This window comes from Nomascus leucogenys, chromosome 10, assembly GCF_006542625.1.
Source record: "Nomascus leucogenys isolate Asia chromosome 10, Asia_NLE_v1, whole genome shotgun sequence".
NCBI lineage: Eukaryota > Metazoa > Chordata > Mammalia > Primates > Hylobatidae > Nomascus > Nomascus leucogenys.
The window spans coordinates 486,864-505,052 of NC_044390.1; the positions used below are offsets into that span (position 1 = coordinate 486,864).

The 18,189-nt window shown below is 45.8% G+C and overlaps 1 long non-coding RNA gene across 1 annotated transcript; it reads left to right on the plus strand.

The window, feature by feature from the left end:
• Positions 1-7,643: 7,643 nt before the first annotated feature.
• LOC115836897 lies at positions 7,644-17,592 on the plus strand. Its single transcript, XR_004031890.1, has 2 exons — positions 7,644-7,731; positions 15,927-17,592. It is a non-coding gene; the product is annotated as an uncharacterized LOC115836897 (long non-coding RNA).
• The last annotated feature ends 597 nt before the right edge of the window (positions 17,593-18,189 follow it).

An 18,189-nucleotide genomic window follows, 5' to 3' on the forward strand; every position in this document is an offset into this window, starting at 1 on the left:
GCAGCCATGCCTCCTTCCATGTGTGTCTTCTCTTTTGTCTGGCATCAGCTGTGGCCTCCATGGCACTTGCTGTCTCCCATGAGGCAGCCAACCTTGGTATGCCTCTGTTAGCTGTGTCATGGGAAGGGTGGGCAGCCAGTCCTGAGAGAGGAATGAGTAGGTAGGTAATGGAGGCATGGAGTGAAGAAGGGAAGAGTGGCCCTGAAAGAGCATTTAGAGAAATAAAGCCCCCCTACACACATTCGGATACGGTGATCTCATGGTGAGAGGTGCATGGGCATGGAGGACCAGCAGGGATCCTTGTTGAACCCTCTGGAGTCAGGATGGGATGGTGCTGTGTCCCAGGGTGTGGTGATGGATGAAAGGGGACCAGGCTGACTTGTGTTCTCCAGAGAGTTGCGTTTGAGTATAGCCCACATACAGAAAAGTGCACTGCAGACTCTCCTTGACCCAACTTAAATCAGGATCCCCTGAGCCCTCTGACCTTGGGCTTCTCCCTTTCCTTGTAGGATCCAGTTTGAGCAAGATGTTTGGATGGGCATAGTGGCTCACACCTGTAATTTCACCACTTCGGGAGGCTGAGGCAGGAGGATTGCTTGAGCCTAGGAGTTCAAGACCAGCCTGGGCAACATAGCAAGACCCCCATCTCTGCAAATAGTAATGTAAAAATTAGCCAGGTGTGATGGCATGTGCCTTTAGTTCCAGCTTCTCAGGAGGGAGAGTCAGGAAGAAGGCAGAAGAATCTCTTAAGCCTGGGAGTTTGAGGCTACAGTGAGCCGTGATCACACCACTGCACTATGGGCTGGATAATGGGGCAAGACCCTGTCTCAAAACAGAATCTGATATGGTTTGGCTCTGTGTCCCCACCCAAATCTCATGTCAAATTGTAATTCCTACTGTTAGGGGAGGGACCTGGTGGGAGATGAATGGATCATGGGGGCAGATTTCCTCCTTGCTGTTCTCATGATAGTGAGTTCATGTGAGACCTGCTTGTTTAAAAATGTGTAGCACTTCCTTCTTCATTCGCCCTCTTTCCTGCTCTGCCATGGTAAGACATGCTTACTTCTTTACCTTCTGCCATGACTGTAAGTTTCCTGAGGCCTCCCAGCTATGCTTCATGTACAGCCTGTGGAATCGTGAGTCAATTAAACCTCTTTTCTTCACAAATTACCCAATCTTAGGTAGTTCCTTATAGCAGTGTGAGAATGGACTAATACAGAAAGTTGGTAACAGGAGTGGGGCACTGCTATGAAGATACCTGAAGCTACTTTGGAACTGGGTAATGTGCAGATGTTGGAACAGTTTGAAGGGATCAGAAGAAGACAGGAAGTTGAGGGAAAGTGTGGAACTTCCTAGAGACTTAAATGGTTGTGACCAAAATGCTAATAATATGGACAGTGAAGTCTGGGCTGTGGTGGTCTCAGATGGAGATGAGGAACTTACTGGTAACTGAAATAAAGGTCACTCTCGCTGTGCTTTAGCAAAAAGACTGGCAGCATTGTGCTCCTGCTCTAGAGATCTGTGAGAGACAACTTGAGCTTGAGAAAGATTATTTAGAGTGTCTGGCAGAATAAATTTCTAAGCAGCAGTGTTGGAGAGGTCACCTGGCTGCTCCTAAAAGTCTGCACTCAATTGCATAATCAAAGAAATGACCTAAAACTATAACTTATATTTAAACTGGAAGCAGAGCATGAAAGTTTTGAAAATTTGCTGCCCATTTTCTGGCAGGAATCAAAGGCTGCAGAAATGTACATAAGTAAAGAAGAGCTGAATGTTAATAGCCAAGATAATGAGCAAAATGCCTGCAGGGCATTTCAGAGACCTTCACAGCAGCCCCTCCCATCACAAGCCTGGAGGCCTAGGAGAGAAAAATGGTTTTGTGGGCCAGGGTCCAGGGCCCCACTGCTCTGTGCATCCTCAAGACTTGGCATCCTGCATCCCAGCTGCTTCAGTTCTAACTGTGGCTAAAAGGGGCCAATGTACAGCTTGGTCCATTGCTTCAGAGGGTGCAAGTCCCAAGCCTTGGCAGCTTCCAACTGGTATTGGACCTGTGGGTGCACAGAAGGCAAGAGTTCAAGTTTGGGAGCCTCTGCCTAGATTTCAGAGGATGTATGGGAACACCTGGACGTCCAGGCAGAAGTCTGCTGCATGGGTGGAGCCCTTGTGGAGAACCTCTACTAACGCAGTAGGATGGAGGAAATGTGGGGTTGGAACCCCACACAGAGTCCCCACTCAGGCACTGCCTAGTGGAGCTGTGAGAAGAGGGTCATCATCCTCCAGACTCCAGAATGGTAGGTCCACCGTTAGCTTGCAGCGTGTGCCTGGAAAAACCACAAGCACTCAATACCAGCCTGTGAAAGCAGCCACAGGGGCTGTACCCTGCATTGCCACAGGAGTGGAGTGCCCAAGGCCTTGGGAGCCCAGCCCTTGCATCAGTGTGACCTGGATGTGAGACATGGAGTCAAAGAAGATTATTTTGGAGCTTAAATATTTAATGACTGCCCTCCTGGTATTCAGACTTGCATGGGGCCTGTAGCCCCTTTGTTCTGACCAATTTCTCCCTTTTGGAATAGGGGAATTTACCCAATGCCTGTACCCTCCATTGTACCTTGGAAGTAACTCACTTGCTTTTGATTTTACAGGCTCATAGGTGAAAGGGACTTGCCTTGTCTCAGATGAGTCTTTGGACTTGCACTTTTGAGTTAATGCTGGAATGAGTTAAGACTTTGGGGGACTGTTGGGAAGGCATGATTGCATTTTGCAATATGAGAAGAATATGAGATTTAGGGGTGGGACAGGGATAGAATGATATGGGTTAGCTCTGTGTTTCTGCCAAAATCTCATGTTGAATTGTAATTCCCAGTGTTGGGGACAGACCTGGTGGGAGGTGATTGTATCATGGGGGTGGATTTCCGCTTTTGCTGTTTTCATGATAGTGAGTGAGTTTTCATGAGACCTGGTTGTTTAAAAGTGTGTAGCACTCCCCACTCCACTCGCTCTGCCACAGTAAGATGTGCTTGCTTCCCCACCCTCTGTCATGATGGTAAATTTCTTGAGGCCTTCCAGCCATGCTTCCTGTACAGCCTGTGGAACTGTGAGTCAATGAAACCTCTTTTCTTCATAAATTACCCAGTCTCAGGTAGTCCTTTATAGCAGTGTGAGAATGGACTAATACATAATCCTAAGTCATGTTAGCAAAAAATCTTCCCCTTCCTCTTGATATCTGATCAAATTCCTTGTCCCCCACCGTCAATGTCTTCTTCCCTTGGCCTGCCTTTAGGAAAACTTCCCTTGATTTGGCCTGGCAAGAATTCACCCCTTATCCCTGAGGTTTGCACTTAGTAATTTTTCATCCTCCAGACACCCTGCTGCTTCTCGGCTTTAAGCCCTCACTTGTTCTTGTCCAAGCTGGAGTTGAGTCTGGCCTCCCAAGCCCCTCTGTAGTAGCTTCTGGAAAAAGCCTGCCTCACCATGTGTTTGTATGAATGGAATTAGATGCCTGCCTCTTGCACAACATTGTATAGGTTAGACTCATCCATGTTGCTGCAGGCAGCTGTGGTTTCTCCTCAGTGCCGTGTAATATTCCATGGTGTGGGTGCACTTGAACATGTGGATCTATTCACTGTGAGCAGTAGTTCTCATCCAGGGGCAATTTTGCCCCCAGGGGACATATGGAGACATCTGGGTGGTCATAATGAAAGGTGGCATCTGGCAGGTGGAGGCTGGGGCTGCTGCTAAACATCCTACAAGGCTCACGATGGCCCCCACAGCAGAGTTATCCAGCCCAGGTGTGAGCTGTGCCAAGGCTTAAGTGTATAGATTTCTTGTTCATACTTTCAAAAGAATGAACCCCATTACTGGGGGGAAAAGTCTTACATTCCCAGGATATGTACAGTTATAAGTTACAGATTTGTGTCTCTGTAGAAATGTGTGTATCATAAGACACAAGTCCCTAGTGGACTGTCAGGAATGCCCAGGCTGGGCACTTCACTTTGGTGTCTGCAGCTCTCAAGTAAAATATGCAGGTGTTGCAGTGTTAGTGTCAGCAGCATCTCCACCTCTTGGTTCCACCTTTCAGATTCTGGGATGGACTCATCCCCTGACCAGTTGTGGCCAGAGAGTAAGCATTCTGAAGAAGTGGTGTCAACTATGATATTGGTATGAGCCCCTTGGTTTTGTGTGAATTGTGTTCCTCTTGATCTTTATTGAAAAGATTTTCCTAGGCTGGGCACTATGGCTCACACCTGTAATCCCAGGACTTCGGGAGGCTGAGATGGAAGGATCACTTGAGTCCAGGAGTTTGGGACCAGCCTGGGCAACAGACAGAGACCGTATCTCTACAAAATGAAATGAAATAATAAAAAATAAACTTTTCTCAAATTAGCAGGAATCACTGCTGTAATGAACATGTAGTAGTCCTCCCTACCAAATCCAGGGGGGATACATTCCAGTACCATGGTGGATGCCTAAAACCTCTTATGACACCAAACCATATATACAGTTGTTCCTCCATATCTGTGGGAGATTGATTCCAAAACTGCCCTCAGACACCAAATTGGATGATGCTCAAGTCCCTCATATAAGATGGTGTGTATTTTCATATAATCTACACACATCTTCCAGTGTACTTTAAGTAATGTATAGGCTGGGCGCAGTGGCTCAAGCCTGTAATCCCAACACTTTGGGAGGCCAAGGCGGGCAGATCACCTGAGGTCAGGAGTTCAAGACCAGCCTGGACAACATGGCAAAACCGCATCTCTACTAAAAATACAAAAATTAGCTGGGTGTGGTAGCATGCACCTGTAATCCCAGCTACTAGAGAGGTTGAGGCAGGAGAATCACTTGAACCTGGGAGGTGGAGGCTGCAGTGAGCCAAGATCATGCCACTGCACTCCAGCCTGGGAGACAGAGTGAGACTCCATCTCAAAAAAAAAAAAATAGTAATGTTTAGATTACTTATGTTCCCTAATACAATGTAAATACTTTGTAATTTTTATACTGTATTATTTAGGAGGTAATGATGAGGGAAAAAAGTCTGCACACACTCAGTACAGATGCAGTGTTTTTTCAAATACTTTCAATCCAAAGTTGGTTGAATCTACAAATGTGGAACCCATGCATACGGAGGGCTAACTGTATACTATGTTTTTTCTTATACTTAACCTGTGATAAGGTTTAATTTATAAAATAATTTTTAAAGTAAAGGTTACTTGAAGACAAGTACTGTGATACCATGATGGTTGATTTAATAACCAAGGTGGCTTCTAAAAGTGACTAATGGGGGGTATACAGTGTGGACACACTGGACAAATGCCTGGTTCCCATCCTGGGTGGGATGCTGTGGTACAGCATGGGATTTAATCATGCTACTCAGAACAGTGTGCAATGTGAAACTTATGAATTTTTTATTTCTGGATTTTCCATTTAATATTTTCAGACCACAGTTGACCTCAGGTAACAAAGGTGGAGAAGTGAAACTGCCAATCAGGAGAGGCTACTGTAATTCAATCACAGAGGATGGAAACTCCTGACCAAAGAGAATATGAGATGTGGACTAGGTGAGTTCCAGATGGATTCTGGGGTAGCCTGGGCCATTGCAAGTGTGGCTGAAATGAGTGGGACACGGGATAGAGCAGAAGGTATCCTGGATTATCTGGATGGGCCCAATCTAGCACACATGCTCTTAAAAGCAGAGATTGCGGGCTGGAGTCAGATGCTGAGGAAGGAGCGAGTAGAGAGCTGAAGTGTGAGGAATCTACTCCCTGTTCCTGGCTTTAAAACTGGAAAGGGGCTGGGCACAATGGCTCACACCTGTAATCCCAGCACTTTGGGAGGCCGAGGTGGATGGATCATTTGAGGTCAGGAGTTCGAGACCAGCCTGGCCAACATGGCAAAACCCATCTCTACTAAAAATATAAAAATTAACTGGGCATGATGTCATGCACCTGTAATCCCAATTGCTTGGGCATCTGAGGCAGGAGAATTGCTTGAACCTGGAAGGCAGAGGTTGCAATGAGCCAAGATCGTACCACTGCACTCCAGCCTGGGCAACAGAACAAGACCCCATCTCAAAAAAAACCAAAAAAACCAAAACAACAACAAAAAAAACAACTTATGTTCATCAGAAAGCAATATTATGCAAGTGAAAGAGCAAATGACAGAGTGGGAGAAGACCATTGTAGAGCCAACAAAGGACTGGCCTCCAAATATATAAAGAACTCAGCATCTCAATAACAATGCAACTTAATAGGAAGTTGGCAAATGACTTGAACCAGCCCCCTCATAAACAAGGAAAAGTCCAAATGGCCAATAAGTGCATGAAAGTGTGCCCAACTTTACTACTAACCAGAGAAACCACAATGAGATGCTACTTCACACCACACTAATGGCTAAAATGAAAACAACAGATAGTACCAAGCGTTGACAAGAATGGGGAGCAACTGGGAATCTTAGACACCACTGCAGGGGGCACCGTAAACTAGTGTTATCTCCAAACCTGAACATGTGCACCCATGAAGAGACAGCTGCAGTCCTAGGCATTCACACAACAGAAATACAAACCTGCTTATCAAAAGATGCACACACAATGTTCACAGCAGGTTCCTTTGTAGTAACTCCCAACTGGAAACAGCCCAAATATCCATTGACAGGAAGGAAAATGAGTAAATGGTGTATTCACAGTGGAGCATTTTATACGATCACATAAAACGATTATTGTGCCCTGGAGGATTACACAACCAAGTGAAGTGGTTATTGCACCATGGAAGATTACACAACCACATGAAAGGGTTATTGTGCCGTAGAGTATTACACAGCCTTGTAAAGTGGTTATTGTGCCATAGAGTGTTATGCAATGGCGTAAAGTGGTTATTTTGGCACGGAACCTTATGCATGGCAATGGGTTTTTGTGCCATGGAGAGTTACACAACCGCATGAAGGGGTTATTGTGCCATGGAGTCTTACATAACTGCGTAGAGGGGTTATCGTGTCGTGGGGTCTTACACAACCGTGTAAATGGGTTATTTTCGATGGAGCATCACACAACCGAGTAAAATGGTTATTGTGCACGGAGCGTTAAACGACCTCATGAAGGTGTCAGCGTCCATAGGAGCGTTCCACACCCCTGTAGAGGAGTGACTCCAGGCCCCAGTCCCCGACGCCGTGAGAGGAAGGAGACACAGCAGCCTACGAGTGAGACCCGTGTGAACGAGATTCTGCCGAGACCACGCGCGTCCAGGGTGATGCAGGCTCGCAAGGGGATGTACTGCTAGTCAACCTGAGAGACAAGGTGCTCGTCCGCGGCGGCTCAAGGCAGCCCACGTGCGCTCCCGGCGTTTTTCCGTCTGTTAAACCTCACCTACCAGCAGAAGCGAAGGACAAAGAACCCCGAAAGGCAACACTGCGAGCGCTCCCAGGTTCTGGTTGCCAGGCAGCTGCGGCCACGGCCCTGCCCCGGCCCCGCCCTCAACACACTAGGCCCCGCCCCCAGCGTCCGGTGTCGCCGGAAATATCGCATCCGGGAACTCTGCGCGCCCATGCGGACAGTCCGAGGGCGCGCTGACTAGGACGCTACGGCGGCGGGAAGTGAGTTCCGCCCTTTCGCGACCTCTCGGGTCTGTTTTCTTCGTTCCCGCCCACCGGTCGCGGAGCCAAGGCCTAGTGAGGGTGGCGTCAAGGACTCCAGAGCGGCTGGTGCTGGGCGGTGGCTGCGTGGCCGCTCTGTCTGTGAGGGTACGCGGCAGCCGTGCTCTGGGCAGGGGCTTGTTAGGGGCGCTGGCTTGTGGTTCCGGGCGGGGCGGGCGTGAGGCACTCTCTCCGCCAGGCGCGGACCCTCCCGCGTGTCTTCTCCCCTTGGGGCGCGGGCCTTGTACGCGCATCTCCTCGCCAGGCGCGGACCCCCTAACGCCTCTCCCCGCAGGGCGCGAGCCCTCTACTCTCCTCTTGTGGGGCGCGGACCCCTACTCCCTCCTCTTCGTGGGGCGTGGGCCCCCTATCCCCTTCTCCCCAGTGGGGTGCCAACTCCGAATTTCCTCTCCCATCTCCCTGTGGAGCACGGACCCTCTAATTCTCTCTCCTAGTGGGCGCAGGCCCCCTTTTGAGCGGGGGCTCATTTCTCTTCCTCTCGCCTCCCACTGGGGCGGGATCCCTTTTTTTTTTTTCGCCCTTCCGTTAACCCCAGCCTCCCCAATATTCTCTCTCTCTCTTTTTTTTTTTTTCCTGCGGGCACAGATGGCCTTTTCTCACCTTCCCAGGGTGTGGACCCCTCGTCTTCCTGCACAGGCGCGGACGCCCCTCTCTCCTCCCTCTCCTCACAAGATTTGGGCTTGAACAACCTATTCTGCTTCCCGTGTCTTACTCCCAAGGACGCTTTCCCCACTTTTCATCCTACTCCTCCTAGCAACCCTGTTCTTCCTCTTCCGTATCCCAAGCGATGACTTCCTCCTCTGCCCCTTTAGGGTTGTGTGTTCCTTCCCCTTCCTACCCACTGTGAACATTCCCAGCCAGGCTTCCTCCCATCCCTGCTGGGTTCTGACTCCACTGACTTGCCCTTCCTCCCTTCCCTGCGGTTGTATATTGGGCTGCCCTCCCCACAAACCTCTGATGCCCGAATGCTGACCCCCAGGGACAGGCCTCTCAGACTTTGGGATCCTCAGCTGAGCATCTGCTCTCCCCCAAACGCAGTCTTTCTAGTCTCTGTAAGTGGTGACTCCTTCCATCCACAATCCTCTTTGTCCACCTGGATATTTCTCTTTTCCCCAGTCCCCACATCGTCTCTGTCCAAAATCCCGTGCCTTAACCTTTAAGATATTTCCAGAATTCAGTTAGCTGGGTATTTTACAATGACATAAATTAAAATTCAAAAGTAGTATCAGAGGATCTCTCATGTCCCCTAAAGCACGTGCTTTTAATCCCAGCTGCTCGGGAGGCTGAGGCAGTAGGATCGCTTGAACCTGGGAGGCGGAAGTTGCAGTGAGCCAAGATCATGCCTCTGCACTCCAGCACTGACAGAGCGAGACTCTGTCTCAAAAAAATAAAAATAAAATAGATATTTCCAGAATTTAGCCACATCACCACACCTCTACTCCCTGGTATGGGCATCTCCTTGCTCCCGTGCCTCGGGCCTCCTCACGATTCAGTGGAAGCCTGTGAGGTCATATCTGTCCTCTAAACACTCTCCTTACTCAGTAACAGGCAGAATCCTCACATGCCCTAGGACTGGGGCTGCTGGGCTAAGGACTGTTTGCTGCTGGGTTGCAGGTGATGATGATAGAGCTTGCATCAGGTGAAATTCCGTGCCCTAGCTTCTTCCTTCGGCAGTTCATTCTCTGAGGTTGCTTGGCTTTTGAGTTGTGGGCAATGGATAGAGATTGGGACGGTTTGGGAAAGGAGCTCTAACTCAGAAACTGGATTGCAGGTATGTGCTTCCTCAGTTTGCAGAGTGTTTGATAGTGACAGATTCTGCAGTTCTTTGCCTATTCCCCTACCAGAATGCCTACTCTATGAGGTAGAGTAGTAATGCCTTCATCTGTCTGATCCACTGCTGAATTATTGATACCTAGAACAGGGCCTGGCATACAGTACATGATCAGTAAATGTTTGCAGAATGAAAGAAAAAGGGCCATCCCTGTGACCACAGGAAGCTGGCCCTTTTCCCACAGACTTAAGATCACAGAGGGGGGTGTGTGATACATCCACTGCACATTTATCTACTGTGCCCAGGCCGTTTTTTTGTTTTTTTTTTTTAGAGCTTTTTCCTTTGTAATATCCAGTGCCTCGGGCAATATGGAGTATGGGTGTGCATGCGTGCGTGTGTTTGAAATTGGCATGCTTTATGTGCTATGAAACTTTGCAACCTTCTTCTCTCCCCAACCTTGTACTAGGTGAAGCTTTCAGCATACCAGCTTTAACTGCTCTATAGTATTCTACCTTGTGAAAATGCCCAGTTTTTTTGTCTTGCCTTTCCCGTTGGTGAACATCTTGGAAGTTTCCAGGTTTTCAGCGTTTCCACCAGTGCTTTAGGGAGGCATGTTGAATGTGTATCCTTGTAAGGGTTTTTCTAGCCTGTAGGTTTTCAAAATTTTCACACAAGCGTTGAGAGAAACACATGTACATGATGACTTGCATGCATATCTAACTGGAACAAAAGTTTGATGAAACCATGCTTACTAAATGTGAGATCCTCTGATACTACTTTTGAATTTTAATTTGTCATTGTAAAAAGGATGCCAGTGTTGATCCACCTCATCTCTTGGCATTTAGAATTTTTTATTTCAACCTAGTTCTTCTGAATTGTTCTTCAGAGAGGCTGTGGCATTTCTTATACTAACAAAGACATGTTAATGTTGTGGGAACTACCCATAATATAATGTTAACTAGCAAAAACAAAAAAGGACCCAAGTTATATATACACGTTGACTCCACCTGTTTCAAAATGATTCTCTGTGAAGAAAACAGGAAGTAAATGCCCCCAAGGCTCAACAGTGAGATTATAGATTATTTTTATTATCTTTATACTTATTTATGTTTTCCAGATTTTCTGCAATGAACATGCATTAATTTTGCAGTGATATCTTTAATATAAAATATTTAAATGGAATTTGAAGTTTTATTTAAATAGTAAGCTCCCTGTTGAATCCAGAATAGAATTATATTTGCCCTATTTTCACTTACTTGTCTTCTCAGAAACAATATTTAGCTCACAAAGAGATTAAATAGGATTGAACTTGGGATCAGCTGCCAACCACTGGGAGTAGCTAGAGGGCCAGTTGATTCCAGAGTTTGCCCCAGGAACCTGTGAGTGCTTTGGACAGCTCTGCCTTGCCCTGACTCCAGTTCTTAGCGGCTGACACTTCTGGCCTTCCTTTACTGTCCTGCAACAAAACCTATTGCCTGGAAAGGGCCTTACAAGCTAGCATTTTCCCAGTTGGTAACTCCATAGTTGTTTTTTAACAGCTTCTAGCTAGCATCATATTTTTCCCCCTTGAACACTCAACAACCATCTCTTGAATGCCTTTTGAGAAACCTGTTATAAGTTCACCTCACCAAGGTGTTAATGAATGATGATCCTGGAATATCTCTCCAGGAGGCATTTATATTTCCCCTGCCTACTTTATATTTTGGCAAGTTTCTAAAATACTCTAACAGAAAAGTTGAGAAAAAAGAGTATCATGAATGCCCATCACCCACTCCAAGATTCACCAATTAATATTTTGCCATATTTTATGTGCCTGTAATATATAACACAATTATATATTTATTAATGTATATTTGTGCATACGTGTATATATACATATTTGTTTATGTATATATTTGGGCATATGTGTATATATATGTATTTTTGTATGTATATATGTATGTGTATATTGTGCATATATATTATGTACATTTGTATATTTATCTGTGCATATATGTATTTTTATGTGTGCATGTGTTTATATGTATGTCTGCATGTATATATTTATTACAAGTATGACACTTTACTCATAAATATGTTGGCACATATATTCTAAAAATAAAGACATTCTTTTGCATAACCATAATACCATATCACACCTAAGAAAATGAGCAATGATTTCCTGTTATCATGTGATAACCCATCCTTTTCAAAATTTCCCAATTCCTAATTATATTATGGCATTATTATTATCATCTTTTTTTTGAGACAGAGTCTCGGCCTGTTTCCCAGGCTGGAGTGCAATGGCATGATCTTGGCTCACCACAACCTCTGCCTTCCAGGTTCAAGCGATTCTCTTGCCTCAGCCTCCCAAGTAGCTGGGACTACAGGCACGCACCACCACGCCCTGGTAATTTTTGTATTTTTAATACAGATGGGGTTTCACTATGTTGGCCAGGCTGGTCTTGAACTCCTGACCTTGTGATCTGCCCACCTTGGCCTCCCTTAGTGTTGGGATTACACGCATGAGCCATCGCACCCAGCCTTATTATTTTTTGAGCTGGAATCTCTCTGTTGCTCAGGCTGGACTACAGTGGCACGATCTTGGCTTATGACAACCTCTGCCTCCCGGGTTCAAGTGATTCTCCTGCCTCAGCCTCCTGAGTAGCTGGGATTACAGGTGCATGCCACCACGCCCGGCTAATTTTGTATTTTTAATAGAGACGGGGTTTCACCATGTTCCCTAGGCTGGTCTCGAACTCCTGACCTCAAGTGATCCACCCGCCTTGGCCTTCCAAAGTCCTGGGATTATAGTCGTGAGCCACCGCGCCCAGCCATTATGGTATTATTTTTGAGCCAAGTCTTACCACGGTTGTGAAAAGAAATTGAATTTTGGGACTCCAAACTCATTTAGCCAAAGAGAAAAGTCAAGCTGGAAACTGGGTCAAGCAAACCTGCCTCCCCTTTTCCTAAATAAGATGGCTACAAGATGAAATGCTACATGCCTCCCCCATATTTTGCCCACAAGGAAATTCCTGGTGAGCTGTTGTTAAAACTTCACCATGGCAACGCAAATTGATAGCTTATCTTTATAAGTGCAGTCACCCTGGCGTCCCAGACACAAATGCGTATCTGATTGTTCCCCTGCCCCATTTTGTCTGTGTTATCCTAATGCAGATTCCCCACATTTTTCCTCTGCCCTTTTTTTTTTTTTTTTTTGGAGACAGAGTCTTGCTTTGTCACCCAGGCTGGAGTGCAGTGGCGTGATCTCGGCTCACTGCAAGCTCCACCTTCCGGGTTCATGCCATTCTCCTGCCTCAGCCTCCTGAGTAGCTGGGACTACAGGTGCCTGCCAGCATGCCCAGCTAATTTTTTTTGTATTTTTGGTAGAGACGGGGTTTCACCGTGTTAGCCAGGATGGTCTTGATCTCCTGACCTCGTGATCCGCCCACCTTGGCCTCCCAAAGTGCTGAGATTGCAGGCGTGAGCCACCGCGCTCAGCCTTGAGTATGTTTTTTAATCATGCCAGGGTGTTGGGGCTAGACGCAATGGTTCACACCTATAATCGGGGCATTTGGGGAGGCCAAAATGGGCGTATCGCTTGAGCACAGGAATTTGAGACCAGACTAGGCAATGTGGCAAAAACCCCATCTCTGCAAAAAATACAAAAATTACCAGGAGTCTTGCCTTGTGCATGCAGTCCCAGCTATGGGGAGACTGAGATGGGAGGATCACCTTACCCCAGGGCAGTCGAGGCTTCGGGGAGCCATGATTGCACCACTGCACTCCAGCCTGGGTCACAGAGTAAGACCTGGTCTCAAAAAAAAAAAAAAAAAGTACAATAAAATAAAAAGTAAAGAAAGGCAGGGGTCGGGTTTGGAATTTTGTCCAGTGCTTTTAATGCATCATTTGAGATGGTTGTGTTTTTTTCTTTATCCTGTTACTATGATGTATTACATTAACTAATTTTCATATGTTGAAATATCCTTGCATTCCATGAATAGTCCTACTTGGTCATGGTGTGTAATCCTTGTAATACACTGATGAATTCGGTTACCTAGTGTTTTGTTGAAGATTTTCCATCAACATTTAAGGGATATGGTTTCTAGGTTTCTTGTAGTGTGCTTGCCTGGCTTTGGTATCAAGGTAATGCTAGCCTCATAGGATGAGTTAGGAAGTGTCCCCTCCTCCTGTTTTGGAAGAGTCTGAGAGGAATTGGTATTAATTCTTCTTTAATTGTTTGGTACTTGCTGGGCATAGTGGCTCATGCCAGTAATCCCAGGACTTCGGGAGGCCAAGGTGGGAGGATTGCTTGAGGCCAGGAGTTGAGGACCAGCCTGGACAACATAGTGAGACCATGTCTCTATTAAAAAAAAAAAAAAAAAAAAACTTTATAAGTAGCCGCACATGGTGGTGCATACCTGTAGTCCTAGCTACTTTGGAGACTGAGGCAGAGGACTGATTGAGCCCAGGAGTTGGAGGCCACTATGAGCTGTGATCACACCACTGCATTCCTGCCAGGGTAGCAGAATGAAACCCTATCTTAAAAAAAAAATTTTTTTTTCAGGGGGTTCAGTTTTAACCATGCAAACAACCCTGAGAGCTACTGTTGAATGACAAGTCCAAGACAAGAACATGTGGATGGTGCAATCCTGCTCACGTGGAGTTCAGGGCCAATCAAAGCAGTCTGTAGTAATGGAGGTCAGAGCAGTGATTACCTCCAGAAAATGGGAATTTTTTTTTTTTTTTTTTTTGAGACGGAGTCTTGCTCTGTCACCCAGGCTGGAGCGCAGTGGCGCGATCTCGGCTTACTGCAAGCTCCGCCTCCCGGGTTCACGCCATTCTCCTGCCTCAGCCTCCTGAGTAGCTGGGACTACAGGCGCCCGCCATCACGCCCGGCTCATATTTTGTATTTTTAGTAGAGACGGGGTTTCACCGTGTTAGCCAGGATGGTCTCCATCTCCTGACCTCGTGATCCTCCCGCCTCGGCCTCCCAAAGTGCTGGGATTACAGGTGTGAGCCACTGCGCCTGGCCTAAAAATGGGAATGTTTTATATCGTGGATTGTCCTGGTTGCCCAGCTGCATACACACATGAACACTCATGAAAATACATCTAAAGACTCAGTGAGTCATCCACTTTGAATTTATTCTGTTTATGCTTCAATTTATAATAAAAAGGTGGTTATAGCTTGGACCACAGTGGTGGAGGAAGTGTAAATTGGTAGGATACTGTGTGTATTTGAAAGTCAAAGCTGACAGCTTAGGTGTGACTTGAGAAAAGCGAAAGTGGAGAACGGAGGATGTTCCATCCCAGTGGAGCAGGTTTCTGGCCTCTTCCACTGAGAAAATGGGATGGCTGTTTACTGGGATTGGGAAGACTCAGGGAGAAGCAGCATGGGCCATGCCACAGCTTTTGGTCTCTTCAGGGTATAATGATGTGCAGAGCTCTAAGGGTTGGGAGGCCTGGACAGTCCAGTATGCATATCTGGATTCAGAGGAGCCGAGTGGGTGGGACAGGTGAAGGAAGAATGGTAATGGGAGTGGAGAGGGGAGTGGAAGATGATTTCTGTTTGGAGAGACAGAAAAGCAAAGCATCAGGAGACACTGAAGAAGCATCTTGGGGACAGTTGGAGATCAAGTTCTCCTCAGTGAAGGGACTTCAGAAATATAGCTAGAGGATGGGCATGGTGGCTCACGCCTGTAATCACGGAACTTTGGAAGACTGAAGCCAGAGGATCACTTGAGGCAAGGAGTTTGAGGCCAGCCTGGGCAACATAATGAGACCTGTCTCTACAAAAAATAATTTTTTAAAAATTTTCTGGGAGTGGTAACATGCACCTGTGGTCTCAGTTACCCAGGAAGCTGAGGTGGGAGGAGCCTAGGAGATTGAGTTCAGGCTGGGCAACATAACCAGACCCTGTCCCTTTTTAAAAATCATAATATCTAAAGTGATATTTATTTGCTGTCCTTCATCCATCTTTATATTCTCTTCCTACCATGCAGGTGTATAACTGAAAAAAAATCTATGTTAATTTTTTAAAAATCTGGCTAATTTATTTTGGTAGGATGTGTGTGTGTGCACATATGATTTTGTAAAAGCTTTCCCTGGAAATATACATGCCAAAAAAATACATATATGTAAAACTAAAAGTTTTCACAAAGTAAATATACTTCCTCTTTCAAATAATATGCCTGAGAAATGTACCCATATTTTTGTGTACTCTTAGTTTGTTCACTTTTGTTCATGTGTGGTATTTCATCATGTAAGTAAGCCAGAAGTTTTCCATTCCCCAGCTGGTGACATTTGGATAGTGTCTAGTCTCGGGCTGCTACGAAGTGTTTCTATGAACATACATACACATTTCTTTTGGTCGTACACTTGCAAGTGGAATTGCTGTATCACAGAATGGGCACAGCGTCAGATATAATAGATACTGGCCTGGCTGATTTTAATGTTTACTAAACACTACCATTCTAACTGTAGCAATTTTTTCTCTAAGGATTCAAAAATTTTCCCCTTTTCCTTTCCAGCCTGGGAAACAAAAGTCAAATGGAAGCATCAACTCGGGATTGTTTTGGGAAAGAACTATCCAATTTGGTGAAAATAAAAAGGTTCATCGGGGATGATTCCTGTTTATCTGCATTAGGAGAAGTCTGGGAATGTGAGGACCAGGTAGAAATGCTCCATAGAAATCCAGAGGTGCGTTTGAGGCAAACAGCATCCACACACAAGGACCCAGAGCATCTATGAGGGGCTGTGGTCACCATGACCATTGTGGTCATCTGCTCAGTCCTAGCTTCATGTCAAAGAGGTCCTCAAACAACAGGTTTCTGTGAACATGACTCCAAGGTTAAACATTTTAGTTACATACATAATTGTCAGAAAGGCTCTAACAGTCAAATTCTTGAGGAAAATGATGACTGTAGAGCAGCCATCAGCCAGGGTGGACAACCTAGCCACCTTGATGAAGATCTAACAAGGAGATGAGCCTTCAAAATGTAACGAAGGTGATAACTCCTTCAGCCTTTCTGCACACCTTAGTGAACAACATGTAGTTGCCAGAGAAAGGAATGACACAAAGGAGAAGGACATGAGGTGGTGTTTGATAAGGACACATGGAGGTATCTCTGGAAATGAATACAATGACAGTGAATGTGGACTGTCCGTTAGAAATCTAATTTCATCAGTCACCAGAGGACTCATACTGGAGAGAGCCCTTATACCTGTAATGACTGTGGAAAATCCCTCTCTAAGAATTACAACCTGATTGTACATCAAAAAATCCACACAGGAGAGAAATCCTATAAGTGCAATAAGTGGAAAAGCCTTCAATGCTGGCTCCACCTTTACCAAGCATGAGAAGACCCACATAGGAAAGAAGCCCTGTGAAAGGAATTGATATGGGAAGGTCTTCAGCTGCCACTCTTCCCTTGTTTTGCATTTCAGAAGTCATACTGGGGAAAAACTATTCGAATGTAATGAATGTGAAAAATCCTTTTCTGATGTCTCCCACCTTATTGTCCATCTGAGAATTCACATGTGAGGGGAGCCCTATGTATGTACTGGGCATAGAAAGGCCTTCATTGATCACACATAACTTATTAAACATGGGAGAATTCACATTGGAAAGAGACCCTATATGTGTATGGAGTGTGGAAAATTCTCCAACCACAACAGTCACCTCTTTTGCATCAAATAAATCATTCTGGAAAGAAATCTCATGAGTTAAACAATGTGAAAAAAACTTTCACTGAAATTATGTACCTCATCAGGCACAAGAGGATTCATACTGGTGAGAAGGTCTGTGGCTGTAACCAGTGTCAAATTTTTCAGGAACATCACGGGCCTCATCTGGCACCAGAGGACTCATACTGGTGAGAAGCCCTACGAGTGTAATCGGTGTGGCAAAGCCTTCAGGGACAGCTCCTGTCTGACCAAGCACAAGAAGGTACATGCTCAGGCAACCTTGTGCCAGTGTGTCTAGTGTGGGAAAGTTTTCCCAAGTATCTGTGCTCTTGCTAGACACCAGAGTTGACACATTGGACTGACACCTATGGGGATTCAGTGAGCATCTGTGGCAGTGACTGATCTGATTCTCTTTGCTTACGCATTGTCAGAGACTTCATGTTGAAGAGTTTATGTTGTTTGAAAGTAACAAATCTGTTTTTCCATCTATGAATGGAAGAACAAATCCTGGATGACAGCACGTGTTTACCACATGGTGCACTCAATATTTTATTTTATTTTTGGGATGGAGTTTCACTCTTGTCACCCAGGCTGCAGTGCAATGGCGTGATATCAGCTCCCTGCAGCGTCTGCCTCTTGGGTTCAAGCGATTCTCCTGCCTCAAACTCCTGAGCGAGTAGCTGGGATTACAGGTACCCACCATCACACTAATTTTTTTATATATTTTTTTAGTAGAGATGGGGTTTCACCATGTTGGTCAGGCTGGTCTTAAACTCCTGAGCTGAAGTGATCTGCCCACCTTGGCCTCCCAAAAGTGATAGGATTACAGGCATGAGCCACCATGCCCGGCCTGTACTGAATATTTTAAACCCACTATTGAGACTTCCTCAGAATAAAGATTCCTTTCAAAATATGGCTGCTCATTGACAAGAGCTGTGATGAAGATGTACAAGGAGATGAATGTTGTTCTCACACCTGCTAACACAACATGTATTCTGCAGCCCATCATGATCAGGTGTAATTTTGACTTTCCAGTCTCATTATTCAAGAACAGGCGTCTTGGCCAGGCACGGTGGCTCACGCCCGTAATCCCAGCACTTTGGGAGT